Source organism: Podarcis tiliguerta, assembly GCF_965153285.1.
Source record: "Podarcis tiliguerta genome assembly, chromosome: 13".
In the NCBI taxonomy this organism is placed as follows: domain Eukaryota; kingdom Metazoa; phylum Chordata; class Lepidosauria; order Squamata; family Lacertidae; genus Podarcis; species Podarcis tiliguerta.
Genome location: NC_139546.1, coordinates 35,583,049 through 35,591,461, shown reverse-complemented (window position 1 = coordinate 35,591,461; position 8,413 = coordinate 35,583,049). Strand labels below are relative to the sequence as shown.

Here is an 8,413-nt window from a genome sequence, read left to right as displayed (position 1 = left end):
CCAGATGGCCTGATCCTATAACGTTTGTGACAGCCCTATATTATCCAGCATCTATATAAAGGTAAAGGTACCCCTGCCCATACGGGCCAGTCTTGACAGACTCTAGGGTTGTGCGCTCATCTCACTCTAGAGGCCAGGAGCCAGCGCTGTCCGCAGACACTTCTGGGTCACGTGGCCAGCGTGACAAGCTGCATCTGGCGAGCCAGCGCAGCACACGGAACGCCATTTACCTTCCCGCTAGTAAGCGGTCCCTATTTATCTACTTGCACCCGGGGGTGCTTTCGAACTGCTAGGTTGGCAGGCGCTGGGACCGAGCGACGGGAGCGCACCCCGCCACGGGGATTCGAACCGCCGACCTTTCGATCGGCAAGTCCTAGGCGCTGAGGCTTTTACCCACAGCGCCACCCGGGTCCAGCATCTATATAATCTGGTTCAAAGGCCAGAACCTGTAGGTTTTCTTTCCTTCATCACAGTCCTGGAAGGTAGGTTAGAATAAGAGGGAATTGCTTGACCAAGGCCATGGAGGAAGTTCCATGACTGAGTGAGGATTTGGACCTCTGTCTCTAACATCAGGCGTTCCAAAGCCAAAGTGTCCACTTGTTGTGTGAGTGATTAAATGTGCAGGCATCTTAATTGGTCCTTTGAGAGAAATTGAGTCCTTCCCATACAGTGGTAGCAGGTCCCTTTTGGGACCGAGAGCCCAAACAGTAGGTAGCGCTAAATCCAATGACTAGCAGAGCCAACTAACTCTAGTTTTGCACCCATCCTCTTCCCTGCTGAGTTCTACAGGGGCAATTCTGAGAGAAAAGGGGGAGGAACCTGCCAGCCTCTGAACAGGGGGTTGCCTGAGAACAGACTAAGGTTGGTGAGGCAATGTCTCCGTTGCCCTCATGAACCAGCCTCCACTGTCCCCCGTACATATTGCCCTAATGCCTTCACAACCTCCATCCGCCAGCTCCCTGTGTTTTCCCTGCCTCAGAACTTCGTTTATTTAGCCACCCAGAAGTGGGTGGCTAACCTGTGGTTCACCATATGTTGCTGAGCTGCCGTTCCAATAATCCAGTGATTATTGGCTATGCTGGCTTGAGCTGATGGGAGTATCTGGGGTGAGGTGCACAGGTTAAGCACCCTTGCTCTGCACAGTAGCTATTTACTCTGCAGTGTAGAGTCACAAACAATCAGCAGTCCCTGCTGTGATTTATGTTTCTGGATTTTTCATCATGCAAGGTATGTGTTTATCTTGCTTATTTACTGATTCAAAAATGTCTACTCTATCTGCATCACAACATGAGCTCAAGGTGGCACATTCAGTTTTCCTCTCCTCACTGAACAACAACCCTGCGGGGTAGGTTAGACTGAGAGGCAGTGACTGGCCCAAAGTCACCCAGTGTACCTGGGTGTAATCTATCATTGCCTGGGTGTAATCTATCATTGAACTCTGATAATGCCTCTTCCTTACCTGGCATGTGACTGCCCCCCCCCCCAACACCAAAGGTTGCCCAGAAGGGAATGTGGCCCTTGGAGTTAAAAGGGCTCCCCAAGCCTTTTCTAAAGGCATCTAAAGTAGGTGGGGCTTGTTGAAGAAAGTGTTACATAATTATGGAGGAGCCACTCCTAGGAAGGTCCTGCTATGAGTTCTTGCAAAGTGGGCAGGTTTATTGGTGGAGGGCCTTCTCCAAATATTTGGTGGGTCTTGGTGGATGGGAAGACTCCCAATGGAGTCTGTGGGTTAACAAATAATAATCATATTTTGAATTGCACCCAGAAATAAAGAAGCAAGCAGTATTGCTGCACTGCAGAATAGTTCCTGGTCATGCACAGAACCCCCGTATGCCTATGGTTTGTACATACTTGTGAGGTCTACTGTGATGCCCTGTATGGATGTTGTATGGATGACGGGTGCCTGACTTCCACATGTTGTCTGATAATACCTGATAGAGCAGGGCATCTGGAGGGTTCTCAATTTGTGAACAGGAGCCCTGACAATTCAGGGATCCTGACGGCATGAAGAGATCCGTCTTTGCATACAGTTGAACATGAGAGGGCTCTTTCAGACATGTAGAGGTCAAGGAGGAGCATGTGATTCACTCCCCTTCTATGCAGTCACGTAATATCCAGAACAGGGTTTGGCAGTCTATTGGCTATGCAGGTTTTGCAATGGAGCCTGTCACTGCAGTCCTTATTTCATTCCTCCCCGAGTGCATACAGTCTCCCTGGATTTGTCATCTGAAGGCTTCAGGACAGGGGATGAGATCAAGTGGACAGGAGCGGAAGAGCTGTTACATATGTATAAGAGCATTCACCTGTGTCCATCTTTCTGTGCTACCATGTAAACTACACTCAAAACATTTTACAGAGGCTGGAATATGCAGTGATTCAGCAGAGTGCCCCAGCCTTTGAATGTGAGCTTGTCCTTCCCAGGCTTGGCTTCACCAGCTCCCCTCCTCTGTGTGAGCCCAGGGGTCCCGCAGGTGACAGTGGCCCACCCACCCACCGTGCTAGACTGAGCTTTTCACAAGCAAGAGGAAGACAGAGGGCTCTAAAGAGGGGAGGGATGAACTGGTGCATGAATCAAGGGTAGATTGTATACTTATCTGCCATACCTTGCATTGTTTGGGACTTGCATCGCTGGCTGGGGCTGATGGAAGATGCAGTCCAATGCCATCTAGGGCATCGGTTACTCTTCCATATCAATGTGCATTGTTAGCACGTCCACCATGATGGTGGAGGGAGTCAGGTGGAATCCACCTAGCAGCAGAATCTGTGGCTGGAGCTTCTCTCAGCACATGACCCCCCTGCCTTCCCTGCTCTGGTCATGCTAGATTGTGACAAAGAGACAAAAGCCAGGAACTGGGTGATTAATCTGAGTGACCAATACAAGTCATCATCACAGTGTACTGATTATAGTTGGTGATGTGTGTTGTTCTGTGGTGTTTTGATGTGTACTGTTGCACATAATGCATCCTTACATTGTGCCGTGCACTATGTATTACATTTGTGCAGAGTATATGGTTGTATACCTGTGATAAATGTGATTGCCATGGGTTACTGCATCTCCCTTCTCTGTTGTGCTGCAGTGTGTGAGCTATTGCACAACACTGCGTTAGTGTATCGCAAAGCAGGTGCGTACTATACGTTTTGTGCTGTTCATTGCAGTAGCACTGCAAATTGTTAATTACTTAGGAATAGTGGTGTGTGGCATTTTTGTGTGTTTTATTGTCATCTATGTATCACTATCATCTATCAGGCTGTGTTGCTCTACATAAATCCGTGGGCCTTGGGGGCTATGCATGCCTTATGCTCACTGTTGCATATCCCTGGGCAGTGTGCACATGCAAACTGCATTGTCGTTGTGCGTGACTACCTGCCTGTTGTGTTTGCGTCACCGTGCACTGAAGTTGTGCACAGCCTTGCTGCCGCATTGCATAGCACCGGTGTCCCCTCGGCACAACTTAGAACTATCCAGGGTTGCACACAGCGCACACTGCTGCACAGTGTGGATTGCCCCTGTTCTTTTGGCATATGCTGCTGATGATTGTGAGCTCCAGACACAGCCGGGAAGCTGCTGCCTCCCTTCTCCCCCCTCCCTGCCCCGGTTGCCATGCCAATGCAGAATGCTGTATCTCTCTGTTCAGCAGATGCCAGTGCTCACAACTCCACCTCTCTCCCACCCAGAAGTCTAGGCTTGCAGGAGGAGTTGAAGGGAGGGGGGGGTGATTCTTAGATTGTTGTGAAGAACTCCCTGTCTTCTCTCCTCCTCGGCTTTATTTGAGGGAGGGTTCAGCCCCACAACCTGTTTTGAATGTCAGCGCTCATCAGTCTGGGAACGGCACATTTCCCTCTCTGACAACGCTGCGTCAAAGCAACAGGGGTTGATGGCAATGTGGATCACAAAACATGTCAATAGAGGACAAGTCAATTCGTTCAGTCAAAGCCCTGAATGCAGCATCCGTCACCCGTCAGTCTTGTGAAAGTTTGGCATTGTCTGCTGGGATAGCGGCCCTTGTAAGAAATAATAACTCATGACAACAAAAAGGAAATATATGTACATAGGCACAGATTTGATCCTATTCTATTCTTATGGACTGAGCTCCTCAAATACAAATGATGAGTTGCCAGCTTTGATGGGCTCTCTGGGGTTCCACCCTAGTGAGATTCTTGGGATGCTAGACTCTGAACAAGATAAAGCTACCGAATAGGGGAAGCCCAACTAATGCTCAACCAACCGCCAGAGTCATATTGCTGCCCCCTCCAACTTCATGCAAACAAATGAGGATGAATATCCAATAAACATTTCCATTTCCCCCACATTCAAAAGTATGCGTACACTATAGATATGAAGCTGCTCCAGATGGCCTATTTATTGCGCATCCATCCTAATTTGCTTGTTAAAGCATACCCAGTATGCCCTGTCTTCAATGAGCATTTGTTCTGATTTATTTGTGGGGAGGATAGTCAACAACAGACATTAATTCTGATTTATTTGCACAGAGGTTGCATTCCTTCCGCTCCATCAATCATTAACCCACGCTTTTTAGCGCATTTCTCTGTCACTTTCCTAACTGCAAAATATTTGATTTTTTAAAAAAGTGGATTTGTTGTTCCAAAATCCACTTTATTTGGGCAAACCTAACTTTTTGCTATGCAGCTGAATCCCTCCATCAAGATAGTGACAGTTTGGAGGTGACCACGCAGTGTGATGTTTACTCAGAAGGAGATCCCGCTTTGTTCTGTGAGGTTTTCTCTTAGATAAGCGTGCATAGGACTGCACCCTTATCTTGATTTATGTTATTTCCTCTTCCTCTAGGAAAAGCATAAGAAATTCTCGGAATTGTAATTCCATGTGTTGATCTCAGCATGATCACCAAACTTCAATTCCTGGGTTTCTTGGCAATTAAAAACCAATGTAAGTTTGTAGTGGAGATAAAACTGTTGTGAGGGTCCTTCTGCAAAATGTGAGCCATGAACCATTTTAATCCTTTTGACCCAATAGTGTCTTCATGATTCTGATCTCTTCCTTTTCTTGCATTTCTTCAACAGCTCTTCCTGTTCCCCAGGCACAATTACACATCCACTGAACCTCCACTTTTCTCTAGTCTTCTTTGCATCCCTTTAATTTCGCTGTGGAACCTTTCCCAAGCTTCCATACCTATTTCCCAAGCACTCTCCAACCTATTTCCTCAACTCTGCATCCACTGTATGCCTCTATTTCTCACTGGGCAACTACAGTCATCTATTTACATCGTAGGTCATAAAGGTAAATGTAAAGGGACCCCTGACCATTAGGTCCAGTCGTGACCTACTCTGGGGTTGCGGCGCTCATCTCGCTTTATTGGCCGAGGGAGCCGGCGTACAGCTTCCGGGTCATGTGGCCAGCATGACTAAGCCGCTTCTGGTGAACCAGAGCAGCGCACGGAAATGCCGTTTACCTTCCCGCCAGAGCGGTACCTATTTATCTACTTGCAGTTTGTCGTGCTTTCGAACTGCTAGGTTAGCAGTTCGAAAGCACATGCTCAGCTCTGCATCCACTGTATGCTTCCATTTCTCACTGGGCAATTACAGTCATCTATTTACATTGTAGGTCATAACCTCCTGTAAATTTGCATAGCACCAAACAGGAAGGGGGTCGGCTGTAACATTAGAACATGTTTACCATGGTCTTGCTTCTCCAGCTTCTTGGCTGATTGTAGCTAAGTGGTAAAACACACAACAACAACTCTTCAGCACATGACTACAAACAACTGCCTTCTTTTGAAATTCATTGTTGGATGTGGCATGCCTCTGAACACCAGCTTCTGGGAATTGCAAGTGGGAATAATGCACTGTTGCATTTATATCCTGCTTGTGGGCTTTCCACAGGCATCTGGTTGGCCACTGTGCGCGCAGGATGCTGGACTTAGATGGACCATTGGCCTGATCCAGTAGGGTTCTTCTTATGTCCACCTCCCTGTTGAACCTCTGGCACATATTGTAGACAAACTTTTAAACTGAATTCTGATTTTATGGTTGTAACTCATTTTTAGACTTACTGCATCGGGTCTCCTGTACACTGCTTAGAGACAACTGTGATTAACCAGTATACATTTTTTTAAAAAAATAAAAAAAGTATTAACTGCCTTTGCACCATGGCAAGTTTTCCAGTCTTAAGTTCTGTTCTCTAAATTTCTACATCTATCTGCATTTTGTTTTTTCAACGTCCCCATGAAAATTCATCAACTTCTCAGTGTGAATTGTCCTAATGTGCATCTTTCTGTATGCAATTTTGCCTGGTATACCCATTTTTTGCAAAGCAATTTCCCCTGACATCATGCATTTCTGTAGGTTGCTTTCACTAATACATGCATTTATAAGCACATTTGTACCCTAGGCCATAGCCTATGTGCACGTTACTTCTATGGAGAGCTGCTTTGCAAAATTCGGAGAAATGTGGATTTTGATGGGTGGCTTAGTTTTGTTTCACATATTGTTTCAGAAAGAGCAAATTAAGTAAGTTTGCTTTTAAGTGGTAACTGAATCTGATTTCTCCTGCAACCCTCCCAGTAGCTCCCTTCGGTCCCACATCTTCCACTGGTGGCCTTCCCGCAACCCCAACCTTATCCCTTCTTTGTTCCGTGACTTCCCTTCCACCTGCGCCCACTCAGTCTTCCTCCCCACCTCCAATCTCTCAGACAGGAGATTTATTCTTCTCTTTGCCCTCCTCCTCCTCTTCCTTTTCTTCCTCTAATTTCCTCCCCCACATCCTGTCGCCCTAATGTCTTCCCCCGTATCTGCTCTCCCACCCTCCCCACTTCTCTGTAGTTAATTCTGCCTAGATTCTATCTCTCCCTCCGGCAAAAAATATTGCTAACTAGACTCATGCTCTTTTCTTTCTCAGTTCCTGTTTAATTGATCCCCCCTCCCATCCCAGCAGAGATTCTCCTTCCTTGCTCCTCTGATCCATTTCCCCCACATTCACTGACAAAAATCTTCCCCCCTGCAGAACCCTGGATGCTTTTGATGCAACCATCCCCATCGTTCCCTCCTGCCCCCACTCCTTTTGGTCTCCCAGACTTCTCTCCCCCCCCCCCCCCGTGTTCCTCCTATTCCTCTTGCCGCATTTTCCCCCTTTTCTGCAGCCCCAGCTTGTTTTTCCTCCTTTCCCTTTTCTCCACGCCCCCCCCTGCATCTGATTTCCTCCTCCTATTAGCAGCAGTCGTTGTTCCCGCAATCTACCCACCTCCTCCTAGCCTTTTCTTTTCATCTCTTTCCCCTTCTCCAGAACTCTCCCCGCCGCCACTGATCCTGTACCCCAAAATCTCACACATTTGCTTTATTCAGCTGCCTGCACCAGCTGCTCCTGCGTTTCCTCCTCCTATTATTTCTCTTCCCTCATCAAAGTGAATCCTCACTCTCCCTGATCTCTCCCTGCACATTCCACATTCATTGCATCCTTCCCGATTCCACAATCCCCCTCCATTCCCCCCTCCCGTCTCCTCTATGCGGCACAGTTTCTGCCAGTTCCTCCGTTGCCACGTGTGCATCCAAGGTACCATATTCCCAGCTCATTGCCATGGTGACCATTAACCCATTCCGTATTTGCCAGGAGGAGGAGGGTGCTCTTATCGCTAGGCTGTCCCTTCCTTTCTCAGGTTAGTGTAGCCCATTAGCTCTCTTATATTGACATCGCTGGTTCCTGGTGGAGACTGGGGAAATGGAGTCACAGGGAAATGCACCCATAAGGCATGGGGAAAGATCCAGAGTTCTCCTGCCTTCCAGCCTGGCCCTCTGGTCCATCTTCACTCAGGTGCCAGTGAGCTTCATGGCTGAGTAGAGATTTGAACTCTGGTCTCCAGGCTACTCTAACCACTACACTACAGTGGCTCCTTGAACCTTCTTGCACTCTACTCCCTGGGGACACTTGAGATCAACTGTAGAGTTGGAAGGACCACCAGGGTCATCTAGCCCAACCCCCTGCAATGCAGGAACCTTTTGCCCAACATGAGGCTTGAACCCACAACCTTGAAATTAGGAGTCTCTTGCTTTACTGACTGAGCTATCCCAGCTTGGATCCTGTCGCTCCATCACAATGCCCATCACTTTATTGTTCCCTTTTCTCAGACAGCCAGGGGGTCCTTCCACCTCAGCCCTAAAACGTGCGAAGCAATAATAATAAAGATGATAGTGCCTCTGAGCACACACAGAGTGATCCCCCTCTTACAGCTGGAAAGGAAGCTAGGTTTTAATGAATTGAACTACTGGTCCATTTAGCTCAGAAGTGTCTATGCAAAGTGGCAGTGGCTCTCAAGGAATTCAGGCAGTCTCTCCCAGAGTCCCATCCCTGCCTGGTGAGGAAGGAATCATTGCAGCTCATAATATGAGTTTTATAGTAGCCTAATCTATACTCTAGGGACACGGGTGGCGCTGTGGGTTAAAG

General features: G+C 47.7%; 1 long non-coding RNA gene across 2 annotated transcripts in view; it reads left to right on the top strand.

The window, feature by feature from the left end:
* LOC310663629 overlaps positions 1-8,413 on the top strand; it is a 75,831-nt gene that overhangs the window by 62,612 nt on the left and 4,806 nt on the right. Inside the window, exon 4 of one of the 2 annotated variants that reach the window (XR_014504548.1) lies at positions 4,808-4,906. The exons of the other annotated variant lie outside the window; for it this stretch is intronic. This is a non-coding gene — a long non-coding RNA (uncharacterized lncRNA). The remainder of the gene's footprint in view (positions 1-4,807; positions 4,907-8,413) is intronic. 2 annotated transcript variants of the gene reach the window in all.